Genomic DNA, 16,855 nt, shown 5'->3' on the forward strand with positions numbered 1-16,855 from the left:
CCTCCCTCTGTGTGTCACCCTCTGTCACATCGGCCCAGCTTCCTGGGCACAGACTGTTAGCAGATCTTTGAATGGCCCTTGGCTTGTTGATGTGAGTTTGTTTCAGATCTCCAGGCACCCATTGGGTGTAGTGTCTGTGTGTGCGCTGCTGCTGTGGTGGTGTGTGCTGCCACTCTTTCACAATGTTGGCTGATCATTAGCTGCCGTCATGTGCAAACCAGTGCCTTCACCCCCATGTTTGAATGCAAGGCGTCCGCCATTTGCTGGCAAGTCATTCCTGTGTTGGGACACACTGTTTGTCTGGCTGTGACCTAGGCCATATGGGCAGAGGGCATTGTTGTCTGCTTTGGAGTCGCACTATGTGATTTTTGGTGCCCAGCCTCCCGCCATCCGGGTTACCGTGTCATGTGTTGTTGTCTTCTGTGGCCTGTGACTTGACATTGTCCAGCTGGGTGCATGGGGCTTGGTGGCAGCAGTGGCATGTGCCTGCTCATGGAGTGTGGTTGAGTCATGCGATGGCTTGTGGTGGTTGCGTGCCGGTTGGTAATTTTGGTTGTGGTTGCAGTTCCCCCCATGTGAGGTGCGTTGTTTGTGTACTCACCCGGGTCTCGGAGTCCTTCTAATCCTTCGACTGCCTCCACCGGCAGTATGGCCATCACCCTCTCCTCCCAGGGATGGTACTGTACGGGTCTGCGGGAGGGCCCTCCTCCGGTGACGTTGGCCTGGTCGTGTTCCTCCTGCCTCTTGGCTCTGACCCTCCTCCGCAGATCGTACCACCTGTTCTGGCAATCCTGCTTGGTCCTCCTGGTGTCCGCAACAGCATTCACAGCATCGACGATGGTCTGCCACATGGCTGTTTTGGCTGCCAGGCTGGTGCTTCTGACCAATGTTCCAAAGATCTGTGGCTCGACTCTGAGGATTTGATCAACAAGGACCTCCAACTCTCGGTGACTGAACTTTGGATTCTTGGTAGTGGGCATGGTGAGGGGTGTGGGTGGGGATGGTGGGGGGGGGTGTGTGGATGTTGGGGGGGGGGGGTGGATGGTTGTGTGTGTGTGTGTGAATGTTATGAGAGGGTGTTTGTGAGGGTGGTTGTGTAAAGGTGTGCAAGTGTAAGGTGTGGTGTAGCTTGTAGTGTGGTTCTGTGGTGTCTGGCAGCAGTGAGTCTGTTGCAAAGGCTCATGGTTTGTGTGTGTGGGCCCTTTTTATTGGTCCTTGGGTGGGTGTGGCAGTGTTTGAAGTTTGGGTGGGTGTGTTATAAGGAGTGGTGGTGTATTGGGCCTCTGTTTGTTTTTGGCAGTTGCAGGTCAGTGATAGTGTTTTTTTAGTGGTTGTTGGCCATGCTTAGTGGCTTTGTGCCTTTCGAATGGTGTATTCTTGTGTTGTTTTGTTTTGTCCTGGTTGTGTACGTGCGTTTTGAGCGTGTGTACGGTGTGTACATGGGCCATTTGGTTGTACGATGATGTCCTTGTGTGTGGCTTTGTACGACTCGTACATGCGGTTGTGATGTTGGGGCATGGGGTGCGCTCCGTACTTAGGTGGTTGTGTTGGGGGTGCGCCTGGAACTACTGGGGTGTAGGTACACGGGTGGTACGACACGTACAGGGGTGGGGGGGTGTACATTGACGGTGGTACGACACGTACTGGGGTGGGGGTACGACTGGAACGTACTGGGGTGTAGGTACACGGTGGTACGACACGTACAGGGGTGGGGGTGCGACTGGAACGTACTGGGGTGTAGGTACACGGGGGTACGACACGTACTGGGGTGGGGGGGTGTACATTGACGGTGGTACGACACGTACTGGGGTGGGGGTACGACTGGAACGTACTGGGGTGTAGGTACACGGGGGTACGACACGTACTGGGGTGGGGGGGTGTACATTGACGGTGGTACGACACGTACTGGGGTGGGGGTACGACTGGAACATACTGGGGTGTAGGTACACGGGGGTACGACACGTACTGGGGTGGGGGTACGACTGGAACGTACTGGGGTGTAGGTACACGGTGGTACGACACGTACAGGGGTGGGGGTGCGACTGGAACGTACTGGGGTGTAGGTACACGGGTGGTACGACACGTGCAGGGGTGGGGGTGCGACTGGAACGTACTGGGGTGTACATAGACGGTGGTACGACACGTACAGGGGTGGGGGGGTGTACATTGACGGTGGTACGACACGTACTGGGGTGGGGGTACGACTGGAACGTACTGGGGTGTAGGTACACGGGGGTACGATACGTACTGGGGTGGGGGTACGTCTGGAACGTACTGGGGTGTGGGTACACGGTGGTCCGACACGTACTGGGGTGGGGGTACGACTGGAACGTACTGGGGTGTGGGTACACGGGGGTACGATACGTACTGGGGTGGGGGTACGACTGGAACGTACTGGGGTGTAGGTACACGGTGGTATGACACGTACTGGGGTGGGGGGGTGTACATTGACGGTGGTCCGACACGTACTGGGGTGGGGGTACGACTGGAACGTACTGGGGTGTAGGTACACGGGGGTACGACACGTACAGGGGTGGGGGGGTGTACATTGACGGTGGTACGACACGTACTGGGGTGGGGGTACGTCTGGAACGTACTGGGGTGTGGGTACACGGTGGTCCGACACGTACTGGGGTGGGGGTACGACTGGAACGTACTGGGGTGTGGGTACACGGGGGTACGATACGTACTGGGGTGGGGGTACGACTGGAACGTACTGGGGTGTAGGTACACGGTGGTATGACACGTACTGGGGTGGGGGGGTGTACATTGACGGTGGTCCGACACATACTGGGGTGGGGGTACGACTGGAACGTACTGGGGTGTAGGTACACGGGGGTACGACACGTACAGGGGTGGGGGGGTGTACATTGACGGTGGTACGACACGTACTGGGGTGGGGGTACGACTGGAACGTACTGGGGTGTAGGTACACGGGGGTACGACACGTACTGGGGTGGGGGGGTGTACATTGACGGTGGTACGACACGTACTGGGGTGGGGGTACGACTGGAACGTACTGGGGTGTACCTAGACGGGTGGGGGTATACATACACGGGGGTACGTGTCGTACGTACGGGGGCTGGGGGGAGTGTTGGGCGCGTATGCGGGCACATGTCTCCATGGTTGCTATGGATGTTCGGTGCGGACGGTGTTTTTTTCCATACGGTTGTACTCTCGGACGCACGGGATGGATTGTGATTCCTCGGTCGGACTTGGCTTTTCACGTTTGTAAGGTAAATCGTCCGAGGACGTGTCGGACACATTTTCCGACCCGAGGACGTGTGGGGACTGATTCCCAGTGCAGTTCGTATGGACTTTTTCCCATGCGAATCGTGATTGCCAGTTCGTACGGCACTTGTACGATTCGTACGGTAAAAAGACCCGATACGAGTCGCACGGGGATATTTTTTACCGGATCGTGATCGGCACCTATATCAGCGTAAGGCAAGCAGGCACTTTACATGTGCTAATGTGCTTGGCAGGCTGAACCAAGGTTTGCTGGGGAGAGGATAACACCTTGTCAAAGACTGGGGTGGAGTCAGCAAGTCTAATTGGCCCCACCCCACTCTGATGAGTTAGGGAAGCTTCTATTCCCAATGGAGCACCCATGGCACGGTTAGCCAATGAGAAAAGGTGCTGGGATCTTCTGCTTTTCCCTTCCCTACCCGAAGCCTCCATCTCCTTCCGGTGCTTTCGTGCTTTTCCCTTCTGCCACCCACTGGTCTTGCTGTCACTGCTCGAGACCCGCAAGTGTTTTTTTTATGCTGGGGTGCGTGCATGTATATATGAATGTATATCTATTTATGCACATGTGTATCGGTATATGTAAGTGTGTGTGTGTATGTGCTTTTGAATAGTGCATATGAGTATGTGTGTGTGCTTGGGATTGGATGGGTGTGAGTGAGTGTGCTTGTGGATGGGTGGGTGTATGTGTGTGTGCATGGGAATGGATTGGGTAAGTGAGTGTGCTTGTGGTTGGGTGGGTGTGAGTTTGGTACTCTTGTGAGTGGATGAGTGGAAATGGGTGTGTAGCCACCCGTGCCCACCCCACTAGTGGTCAATGTTTGTTATGATTAGTGAAGGGGCATGCACCTCACAATAGGTAGAGGACATGTGCCTCTCAGTTGACACGGTCCACCTGTGACTTCCCCATGCAGGGTAATTTTTTAAACAACAGTGTTTGCAGGCAACTCATTCACAGGCAGTTTTATCACCAAATTCCTGTGTTCATGTCTCTCATTTATGAGCTTCACCCACCAGGTCAATGTAGAGGTGGGCAAGCAACTGGATGGGTGCACAGACAGAAGATCGAGTTTTTATTATCAATATACAAAAATATTGTGTTGCAGATATCGTGATACATGAATATCGACAGCAAGAATATTGTGGTCCAGTATATCGACTTTAAGGTAAGAAATATCGTTTTTTTAAATAGCGAAGTCAGTAATATAATTTGCAAAACTATTGTTGTTTAAAATATCATTTTTATATTAGTGTTATGTATTTTAGTATGTATTTTAAAAGTGTGTGATCTAATTTTTAAATAAGTATTGCTTTTGTTGTTAAATATGTGTTACATTTTTAGTAGTGATTAATTTTATGTTAATTAAATTTGGAATTTTTTAGTTCTGTAGCGGGTTGTGGGTTTATAGGGGAATAGGGTGAGAAGTAAATTAATTTTAATAAATGAATAATTATTTTTTATTAATCAGTATTTATTTAATTTAGATGTAATAGTGTTACTGGTGGTAATTAATTTTTTATTAATTAATTAATAACTGTTTGTTATTTTTAATTAATTCATTAATTGATAATTATGTTAATTGTGTTATTTTCTTTAGGAGCAGGTTGTGGGTTTATAGGGGAATAGGGTGGGAAGTAATTTAATTATAATAAATTAATTCAGATTTTTTATTTATTAGTATTTATTTAATTTAGATTTTATAGTGTTAATTGTAGTAATTGATTTTGTATTACTCAATTGTTAATTGGTTGCAAATTTTTAATAACGAATTAATTGATAATTATATTAATTGTGTTATTTTTTTTAGAAGCGGGTTATGGGTTTATAGGGGAATAGGGTGGGAAGTAATTTAATTATAATACATTAATTAATATTTGTTATTTATTAATATTTATTCATTTCGAATTTATAGTGTTAATTGTGGAAATTCATTTTGTATTAATCAATTATTAATTGGTTGATAATTATTATTAATTAATTGGTAACTATGTTAATTATGTCAATTTTGTAGGAGCGGGTTGTGGGTTTATAGGGGAATAGTGTGTGAAGTAATTTATTTTAAAATAATTAATTGTCAATTAATGGCAATTAAGTAATTACAAATTAATTATGGAAATGGTGTAATTAATTTGAGATGTGACTTATGGGGTTTATAGTGGTAAATGGTGGGAAGTAAATAATGTTCAATTAATTAATAAGTTGTTTTTAATTGATAATTTAATAATGTAAAATTAGTAATGGAAATTGTGTAATAATTTTTATGTGTGTGTTGTGGTGTTTGTTTGGGCAGAGGGTGGAAAATATTTTAAGTTTTATTAATTAGTAAATATTTACTCATTATTATTCATGTATTAATTGATACATTTTTATGGTAATTGTTTACTTTTATTTTGTGTTTGACATTTGGTTTTATAGGGGTAATGTGTGGTGAGTAAATTGATTTTTATATGTTTTAATTGATTTTAAATTACTAATATTTGTTTATTTGATAATGAATTATATTGATTATGGATGTACAGGTTTTTAATTTTTTTATTTAGAGGTGTGTTGTGAAATGTGTGGTGTCATAGGGTAGGAAATAAAAAATATTGATTTTGTGAACTCCTCCCTTCTCTTGAAGAAATAGATTGACTTACACCTGTTAATGACAGACTGTATGATTATCCAATATCAGCTCCGGTTCCAGTCGACTACAGTCCTAGGGTGGAGTAGGCATTGAAAGTGGGGATATTGGTGCAAGGAGCACTCACAGGGGATTGGACACCTTTATATCAGGGAGGGACATAGGACCTGCCCTAGTAAATAACTGGAGAGGCGAGGCACCTGCTCACGATATCACACTTCAAGTTTCGCCAAATGGGTGTAACAATTATGGGTCTATTGTCTCTGTGGTATTCTGGAATACTGTGGGCTTACGATCCAAACTGGATAACCCTTTATGGCTTAATTTTATCAGGGATTTCAATATATTTTGTCTCCAGGAAACATGGTCTGTGGATCCTTTCCATATTAATGGTTTTAAGACATTTCACACACCTGCTTTTCTGTCAAGCCATGGAAGGTGTAAGGGAGGTCTTAGCATCTACATTTCAAATATGTTGAGCACGCACAAAACAATACTCATGAAGTCAGAATCGTACTACCAAGGGGGCAATTCCGATTCGGGTCGGAAAGCACTCCGACCGAGTCGGATCTGGAGTGCTTTCCGACCGAGCCGGACCCCTACAGTCTGACCAAGCGAGTACGATGTGCACGTATGCTGTCGGACTCGGTTCGGTCGGACTCCCATAGAAGTCAATGGGAGCCAGTTGTACGACGCATACATGCGCTCCCATTGACTGAATGGGTAAGTCTCGAACAAGTGCGCCCCTACAGTGGGTACGCATCGGTGCCATCCGCACCGTACATGCCTGTGTTGGGGAGACCCATAGGTCTCCCCCTGTGTCCGAGTCGTAGGGCTGCGGGTGTCAGGGGGTCCAACGCGGACCCCCGAAGTCAGACTCCGGGAGCTTTTGAGAGCCGGACACTCTGGCTCGCAAAGGCTGTCCGACGCGTGCATCGTACTGGCTTGGTTGTAAATCGCATCCATTGCATGCCACGGTTAGCTTCCGACCGAGACGTACGGAGCGGTTCAGACCCGGAAACGACTCGGTCGGTGAATCTCACGTAGCTCTCATCGTACTTACTCGCTCGTACAGCTGTACGAGTCGGCCGGAAAACACGCGTACAGCTCGTAGTTTTTTCCGGCCGCATCGCGTTTGGTGTCCTTCCGACCCGGATCGTAATCGACCCCCAAATTGTGATCTTAAGGTTGGATAAAAGGAATTGCTTTGTGTTGATTAATTTTCATAAGAATGCTCCAAGGGAAAGTGTGGTGGATATTTTGAAGCAACTAATGAATTATATACATAAGGTACAGAATGATCAGAGAGACAATGTTTTCATTGTTTGGGGGGATTTTAATATTGCACCAGGATGTGACTAATACCCCAAAACAAATATATGTAGGAAGGAAGCCAAAGGTATACAGGGCAATTAGAGCATTTAAAGCTACTCATGGTCTCTGTGATGTATGGGTAGAAAAACATCGAGAAGATCTTGCCCACACATACTTTTCACATCCACATTGCAAATTTGTACGGCTGGACTATTTCCTCGCCTCCTATTTACTGATAGATAGCGTAAATATTATAAAATTGCCCCAAGTGTATTCATATCACAACCCCTTGATGTTGGAACTAAGGGAGGCCGTGGAAGGTACACAAAGTGCCCAATGATCTTTTGATAAGAAATTGCTGTCCGATGAAGAATTCTGTAGATACATTAAACAGTGGACACAAGAATTATTTGACTGTAACAGATATAGTGCATCCCGCGAGATCGTCTGGGATACTTTTAAAGCTGTCTTGAGAGGCCAGGTAATAGGGTATGTAGCTCGCATCCAGAAACAACGTAAAATGAAAACTGATCTATTAATTAGCAAGCTATCCAAATTGGAGGCAGAACACATCCAGATAACAAATAATGGGGGTCCAGAGTGTTTAATAGCTGAACAAATGACTAAATTAGCTATAGCTAAATCAGAAATTAATGCATATTTCCAGACCAAAGTGGGCCAGATGTTCCAAGCTTATCGTGGAGAGCTATATGAATACGGGAAGTCTACGGGGCGACTCTTAGCCTTAAGAACAAGGCAGAAAGCTGGTAGAAACAGCATGGTAAAAATGAGGGACAACAATAATCATTTAGTATCCGGGCCACAAGAAATTACTGGGGTATTTGAGAATTTTATATTAAGCTTTATCGCTCAGATGAATGTTCGTCAGAATATAATGAATATGATGAAAGAGCAGATGAATACCCTTTTCGAACAAGACTAAATCCTGAGGTCGAAATAGAATTAGAAAGAGAAATAACCATAGAGGAAGTGCAGGAAGCATTAGCATCCCTTGCACTTGGAAAGGGGTCCTGATAAAATCCCCCTAGAGATCTATAGACTATTATTGCCTCATATACTTCTTATTATGCAAGATCTATTTGTAAGCATTCAATATAGAGGGATCCCACCCGTCTCGTGGCAGGATACGGATGTGGTTGTCTTTCTTAAAAAAGATAAACCCCCAGAAATACCATCATCATATCGTCCAATATCGCTCATGAATGCGGGTGCAAAAGTCTACTCAAAAATAATGGCTACTCGATTACAAAGGACCATTGTTGCTCTTATATCACCATGGCAACATGGCTTTGTTCCCGGCAGGGGGACCACATACCATACAAGACAAGTTATCTCAATTTTGGATATCGCAGAGATGGATGAGGAAGAAATGGCTGTGGTCCTCCTGGATGCGGAAAAGGCCTTTGATCGAGTGGCCTGGCGATATTTATTGAAAAATCTGTCTGGTAGATAGAGCATTCCCTACAGGAATTATACGGGCCCTCCAGGCAATGTACTTCAAACCACATGCCCAAATTCAAATTATGGGTCACTCCTCTAGGAGGATGGAGATAGCCAGAGGTACGCGTCAAGGTTGCCCTTGCTCTCCTATTCTGTTTGCATTTTATTTAGATCCTTTTATTATTCGTATTTTACATAATCAGATGATTAAACCAGTTAAAATTCGAGATTATGAGACAAAAATTTTAGCATACGCAGGTGATATTGCGATTATTACGACCGAACCTCGAACTGCCATTAAAGAAATCGAAAACATGGTAGTCGAATTTGGGGAGAAATCTGGGTATCTTCTAAATAAAACTAAAACGCAAATTATCTGTTCTTGGAAATGCTGTTTTCAAGCCCCTCGAGTAGTCAAGACAGCCACGTATTTAGGGGTCAAAATAACAGCAGAAATCAACGAACTTTGGACGATTAATATTGACCCAGTACTGCAAATAATAAAAAATGATTTGAGACGCATTAATAATCTACATCTCACAATAATTGGTAGAATAAATGTAATTAAGATTAAGATTTTCCCCCAAATCTTGTATTGAATACGGGCAATACCATTAGAGCTTATTGCCACGAAAATACACAGAATTGAGGCAATGTTCTCTAAATTTATCTGAGTGTACCAAAAGGTACGCCGAGCCTCTAAATATTTGACGCTTCCCAGAGACTGGGGAGGGTGGGGAGCCCCCAGTGTACAGTATACTACTGGGCTATGGCCTTGCAACAATTTGGAACCCTCCACCATTTCCAAACGAATGAGATGGAGCGATCTCAAATTCCCACTATATACCAATTGGCTGTGGGTGATGATTCCATGGGATTGCTGCAGCGACAAACAGACCCAAGATACATAAATCCTCAATATAAATGCATACAGACTATGCTAAAGATCTGGAAAAAAGTAGCAAAAAACTCTAGTAGATACAATAAATACACTTCACTCTGGCATTCTGATTTTTTTATATCAGCATTGTACGATGGAATGGCCAAGAAATGGGAACAGGCGGGGATCAAACTTTTGGCAGATTTATATTCTAATGCGGAAAGAAAGTCTTTTTTAGATTTAGTTCAAGGATTTGGCATACACAAAAATTCATGTTTTAAATATTTACAAATTCAAAATCGAATTAAAGGGCTCACTATAGGCCTCATCAATATGGACTCGCCACCCATATTAAAAATGATGAAAAACCCAGACAGTAAAATAAAGGATTTTTAGAAAGAACTAATGGCAAAAATACCAGACGACATAGGTAAAATAGAATCTAAGTAGGATTGTAAGCTTGAGGATGGAGAAATAGATCTAGATATGATATTAGAGATCAGGATCAAAGTACTTATGGCAGCCAACCTCAAAGCCCAGCAATATAAAACTGTATACTTTATCTTACGCCAGCCAAACTATTTGGGTGGGGTAGAGGCAAACTGATAAATGCCCAAAATGTCAGATGACCCCGGCAGATAGCAAACACATGTTTTTTTCATGTAAAAAGCTGAACCTGTTAAAAGAGGGTATTGAAAAATTCTGGCTTCAGATACTAAATAAAGAGATTAAAATTACCGCAACAGTGATGCTTTTAGGCTTTGATGCTCAAATTCATTTAACTTTGAGGGAGCTAGATTTTGGTGCCGATTCCGATCCGTTAAAAAAATTTACCGTCCGACTCATATCCGTATTTTTTTACGTACGAATCGTACAAGTCCCGTACAAACGGCGAAGTACGATTTGTACGTGAAAAATATAAACGAATGACCGTGGTAAAAGTCTACGAGACGTCCCAGAACAGTTTTATGTACGAGTCGTAAAACTGAAGTCTGAGCGCTCAAGGTCGATCCGTACCGGCGTCCCGAATACACAAGCGTATGGAAAACATCCCATATGGAGCGAACTGTGCACAACCCCTTTCCTGGGTACACTTGTGCCCGGGGTACGAGTCGTTCGGCCCCCCCAGCCTCCCAACCCTCTCGCATACATCCGCACCGTACCCCCTAGCCCCCCGTATGTACGCACCGTACCCCCGGCCCCCGTATGTATGCACCGTACCCCCAGTCCCCCGTATGTACGCACCGTACCCCCCAGCCCCCTGTATGTACGCACCGTACCTTCCAACCCCCCCGTATGTATGTGCCATACCCCAGGCCCGTACCCCAGCCCCGCACCTGTACGCACCCTACCCCAGGCCCATAGTGCCTGTACGTGCCGCACCCCAGGCCCATACCCCAGCCCCGTACCTGTACGCACCGTACCCCAGGCCCGTACCCCAGCACCGTACCTGTACGCACCGTACCCCCAGACCCCATATGTACGCACCGTACACCCCATCTCCCCATATGTATGCACCGTACCCCCAGCCCCCGTATGTATGCGCCGTACCCCCACCCCCCCGTATGTACGCACCGTACCCCAGGCCCATACCCCAGCACCGCACCTGTACGCACCGTACCCCAGGCCCGTAGTGCCTGTATGCGCCGCACCCCAGGCCCGTACCCCAGCCCCGTACCTGTACGCACCGTACCCCATGCCCGTACCCCAGCACCGTACCTGTACACACCGTACACCCAGCCCCCCGTATGTACGCACCGTACCCCCAAGCACCCCCATATGTCCGCACCATACCCCCCAGCCCCCCGTATGTACGCGCCATACCCCCCAGCCCCCCGTATGTACGCGCCGTACCCCAGGCCCGTACCCCAGCCCCTCACCTGTACGCACCGTACCCCAGGCCTGTAGTGCCTGTACACGCCGCACCCCAGGCCCGTACCCCAGCTCCATACCTGTACGCACCGTACCCCAGGCCCATACCCCAGCACCGTACCTGTACGCACCGTACCCCAACACCGTACCCCAGCACCCTCACCCAGCATCGCGTATGTACGGACCTTACCTATGCGAAAAAGAGTCGTACAGAACCAGGACACTGTAAAACAGCACATGGAGGGTCAATTCGACTCGCACAACACCACAAAACACGTCTACATGACAAATTACATCTCAATGACTGACCTGGCACATCCAAACAGGCAAACAGAGGCCCAAAATCACAACCACCTCTTATAACACACCCACCAAAAATTCAAACCCAGCCACACCCACAAATGGACCAATAAAAAGGGCCCACACACACAACCCATGAGCCTTTGCAACAGACCCACTGCTGCCAGACCCCACAGACAAACAACTGCACCTTACTCACACCTTAACTACACCTTAAATTACACACCTTCACACAACCTCCTTCACAAACACCCCCTCTTCACATTCACACACACACCGTCACATTCACACCCACACACCCACAACCATCCACACCCACACCCCACACCATGCCCACAGACAAGGATCCAAAGTTCACAAGGGTGGAGCTGGAACTCCTTGTCAACGAAGTCATCGAGTCGAGCCACAGCTGTTTGGAACATTGGTCAGACAGACCAGCATAGCCCAAAAAACTAGCCTGTGGCAGAGGATCGTCGATAAGGTGAATGCTGTTGCGCCCATCCGATGGACCAGGCATGAATGCCAAGCCAGGTGGTACGATCTGCGCAGGGCAGTCAAGCGGAAAATGAACGAGGAATATGCCCAGAGCAACATCACTGGAGGTGGGCTGCCCCGCAGACCCGTACATTACCATCCCTGGGAGGAGAAGGTGATGGCCCTGCTTCCGCCAGTGGGAGTACATGGAGTCGAAGGAGTCGCAGAGCCTGGTGAGTACACAAACTACTTACATAACATGGGGGCAATGGCATCCACACCCCAAATACACCAAATGCACGCAACTACCCCCAAGCCCTCACCGGACACAACCACACTCAAAAAGCACGCTCATGCCACAAACATGTCCATGCCCCATTCACAAAGGAAGGCCATGCCATGTCCCAGGCTACACGAACCACAAACCCAAGACTGGATGTCCGGGATGCTGGGAGGGTGGGCCTCACAAAACACATTGTGACACTCAGAAGCAGACACCAATGCCCTCAGCCCATATGGCCTAGGTACATACCCATGCACCATGCCCAAGGCACAGGGACTGGCAAAGTACTGTCAAGGTAGCTGACACTTGGCCCTGCTGTATGCAGCACAAGGCCCTCCTGTGACCACTGTACACTCAAACACCAACTCCACAAGCTCAGATATCTAGCACAGTAACTCACACCCAGCATGCACCATGAGGGGACAGACACATCACCTGGGAGACCCAATGACAAATCACACTACACACAACAGCAGGACCGGTCACAACCCCCCACCCCTTACACAAGCACACACCCCTGTGGCAGGCAACGGATTTACCCACTCTCACAACGGACATGGGACACAAAAAGATCAATCCATAGCCAAATAAGCATCCTAGCCACAATTCTACAGGTCAAGCACTCAGGAGAACATATCAATCTGTCCACCGCAACATACCCATCCACAAGTGGACATTGAGAGGAATGCTAGGCACATCCAACTACCTGGAGGAACTTTGCCAACTTGAATATGTATGAAACATGGATGTCGCATGAAACAGCATTGACATTGTCTCTCACTCACACACAGGGCAACGTCATGGATCTGCCCCCAACAATGGGGGAACAATCACAGTCCCAGGCTCGACGTGAAGATGATCCCACCGGTAGCGACGACTCTCACCACTCCGTGGATGACCCCGACCAACCTGGACCCTCTGGTGCCCAAGCCCCTGCAGCACCTGCTTCAGGTACATCTGTGCCAACCAACACCCCCATTCCTGCCACATCCCAGGAGACACCCAGGAGCCCTGCTCGCACTGAACAACAGAGCCAGTCTGACCAGGAGGGACAAGGTTCTCCGGGCACCCAGGAGGAGGCAGGCAACCCCGCAAATGCCATCCCTCAGGGATCCCGTAGACCCGATGTGCCCACAACGGCAGGCCAGGCTCGTGTGGGCAGGGGTGGTGGGCGTGGAGGCAGGCGGAGGCGCGAACCTGACCAGTCAGCTGAGGGAACCGGTATGTCACACATACGCCACATCCTGGACACATACCGGCGTGACACCAGGGGCATCAGCCAGGTAGTGGGGAGCCTCACAGAGATGAAGGGGACCCTCGACGAGATGAAGAACCTGCAGGCCGAGCAACATGCCAGTCAACAGCAACACCAAGGACGGATGGAGGCAAGACTGGCTGAGCTCCTGGCGGTGCAAAGGGACATAAGCCATTCACTCCGTCGGATCGCCGACAACATGGGCAACCCTCCCTGTGACACCAGGCGCAAACCAGCACCAGCCACAGGGAGGGAGGAGGAGGAGGAGGATTCGTCCGACGGAGCATCCCAAACATCGTCAAGGCCTGCATCTGAGGGTCCTCGGAGGAAGGTGGGTCATCCATGGAAAAGACCGTGAGAGGCAGCGGACCATCCACATCTCCCAGGTCACCTGGCCTGGCAACTGGCCCTCTAGCGCAACAGCAGCACCACATCCAATGACATTCTCTGCCACATGGACTTGCTGGTCACAGTCTGACCAATGATGACCAACACTGTAGTCTGGACTCTGATGACTTCAAATGCCAAGGATACCATCTCCCCCTGTGAACTTTGGATTCCATGCACCCGGTAGAGCACCTTATTTTATCTACCAAAACACGTACCCCACCGCAAATAAAAAGATTGATTTTTTTTAATGAGATGTTGCAGTCATTTTGCATTAGTCCACAACATATGTGTGTGAAAAAGTCAAACTATGCCTGAGTGTTGAACTAACTCCACCCATCCATACCCTGGGATCTGAGTCTGGTACAGGACACACATGGGTCACAATGTATCATTCAATGCAGACATGGAGCACAATACTCACCTGTGATGGCCTCAAGCTGCTGAGGGGGGGCTTGCAATACTGTGCGGACAGACCTATTTGGAAGAGTATCATTAAGGCGTAGAGGTCATGGCTCATGTGGAGGTTCCCGGGGAGGGAGTCCCAGGTATGTTTTGCCAGGTGGGAGAACTATGTCCTGCATGCTGAAGTACGGTGGATGTGAATAATGGCGACCAGGGCAAGGTTGGATGCACGGAGATGGCCCAACGGGGTCTCGGATGACAGTGGTACAAGGTTGGTTTGGGGTCGGGGTTGTGGCCTGCCTCCTGAGTGTGGGTGGGGAGTCTGAAGGTCATCCTGCAGCAGACAGTGATCCATTGCAGCTATCTCTGCTGGACGGTGATGTGGCTGGGGCGCCGGATGTTGAAGCTGAGATGTGCAGATGCACCCTGGATGTGTACAAGTTTCCCGGGAGTTTGGATGTACTTGCTCCGTAGAGGGCAGGGCAGTATTTGACACGGATGTTGTCGTGGACCTGGGGGATGGTCTGTCTTTCCTTGGAGTGGATCTATCTGTGGATCATGTGCATAATGCAGAGGGTGTTGCAGCCTGAGGTACAGATGCTGGTGATTAGCATGGCATATGTGAGCGAGCAATACATGATGCACACCATCTTGTGTGTGTGCCCACTGGGTGCTTGTGCAGGGCTCTTGCGGGTGGGACACAAGCAGTTGACCCAGCTGTAAGGGGACAATCCGCAGATGATTACCTCACTCCTGTACAAGTCCATCCTCAGGTGGCTGATGTTCAGCCATTCATCAATGGATCTCATGCGTTCTTGAATATTGGAACTGGCAATGTCGGCGTCTTTGGTGAGGGTGAGGAGCACCTGGCTGTCTATGGCATACGAGCTGATGATGAGGTGCTGTGCGCATGTGATGGTGGTGAGGGGGGTCCTGGACACATTGTAGATTGACACGCTGAGAGATGATACCTGTGCCATGTGCCAGACGACGACACCATACTACATGCAGAAGCCTTGAGTCCCACTCCCATGGCCTTGTTGGGGTACAGAGCCGGTGGGGAGTAGGAGGGACATGACCTGGTTGGTGTGACAGGGCCTGGACGGAGTGGCAGTGCTGTGTAGACAGTCGGATGTGCACACTCATCATGCAAAGGTGTTGTGTGTGCGCTTAGTGTATGCCTGAGAGCAGGCGGTAGATATGCGGATGGACATTGCTTGGAGGGTGGCTGCAACATCAGACTGTAGTGTGATGTGGGTCATGCAAGGACATGAGGGTCGTGCAATAGGCACGTTGCATGTGCAGACGGTCCAGCCTTTGGCACCGCGTGGCCGCAACAGTGGCACAGACAAGCTGATGACAGCCAAATGAATGGGTGGAGGGAGGAAGGGAGGAGCATCTTTGAGGCGTGTGTGTTGCCAAATCCGGAAACTCTGTGTGCCCTTGCTGTAGGGGCTGCAGCAGCAGGCGGCATGTCCTGGAAAATATGCCACAAGTTGCACACAAAGACAAGGATGTCAGAAAGGACAACTGCAACAGGCGTATGTAAAGGAAGGAGTGTCCGGTTTGCCATGGCACACCCAGAGACAATGGATGCACAATCACCAAAGATGACTGACACCGGATCAGGAAACTGAAGGCCGAGCTGCGCACAGGAAACACACCCTCAGCAGGTGTTGAGGGCCCGTTGTGGGGACCAACATGCCCAAATACATACACAACCATGGACTTCATGCACAATAGAGATTCTAATCCATGAAGAACAGCATGCATGTTGCTAATCTACACATAGACTCATATGCACAATCTTTGACAACTATGCCAGAGATGCCGCATGCACAGTGGCAAGAGACCTGCATTGACAGAGATGAGGCACCTTGGAGGCTAAGGAACACCTTTATTACTCAGGCTCACACCTAGGGAAATGCATCAATATGAACAGACTCACAGGTCATTTGGCTGAACATGTGGGACCTACACTGGACACCCCCTTCATACCACAGATGCTGTAAATCTATTGAACTGGCACACAAGTGAAGGCGATGAGCCAAACAACCCCTGCTGCACACGGAGAGGCTGCAATTCCCCATTGAGACTCTTATGGGGATGTCCCACACTATGTCCACCCGTAGCCTCCCATATGTTTCAGAGGGAAGTTTTATACACATTGATGCCTTCATCACAATCCACAATCCCATTACAGATGTCTGTCACGTAGGGACGTGGGAGTCATGCTACATGTCATGTGCCCCATGGTGAGTCGACATGTATGCATAGTAACAAAACCTGCACAGGAGCAGTGCCCACACATTCCAAACAACTACCACACCCAAAATGCCTTGCTGCAATCCTTA

This window comes from Triturus cristatus, chromosome 11 (genome assembly GCF_964204655.1).
Source record: "Triturus cristatus chromosome 11, aTriCri1.1, whole genome shotgun sequence".
NCBI lineage: Eukaryota > Metazoa > Chordata > Amphibia > Caudata > Salamandridae > Triturus > Triturus cristatus.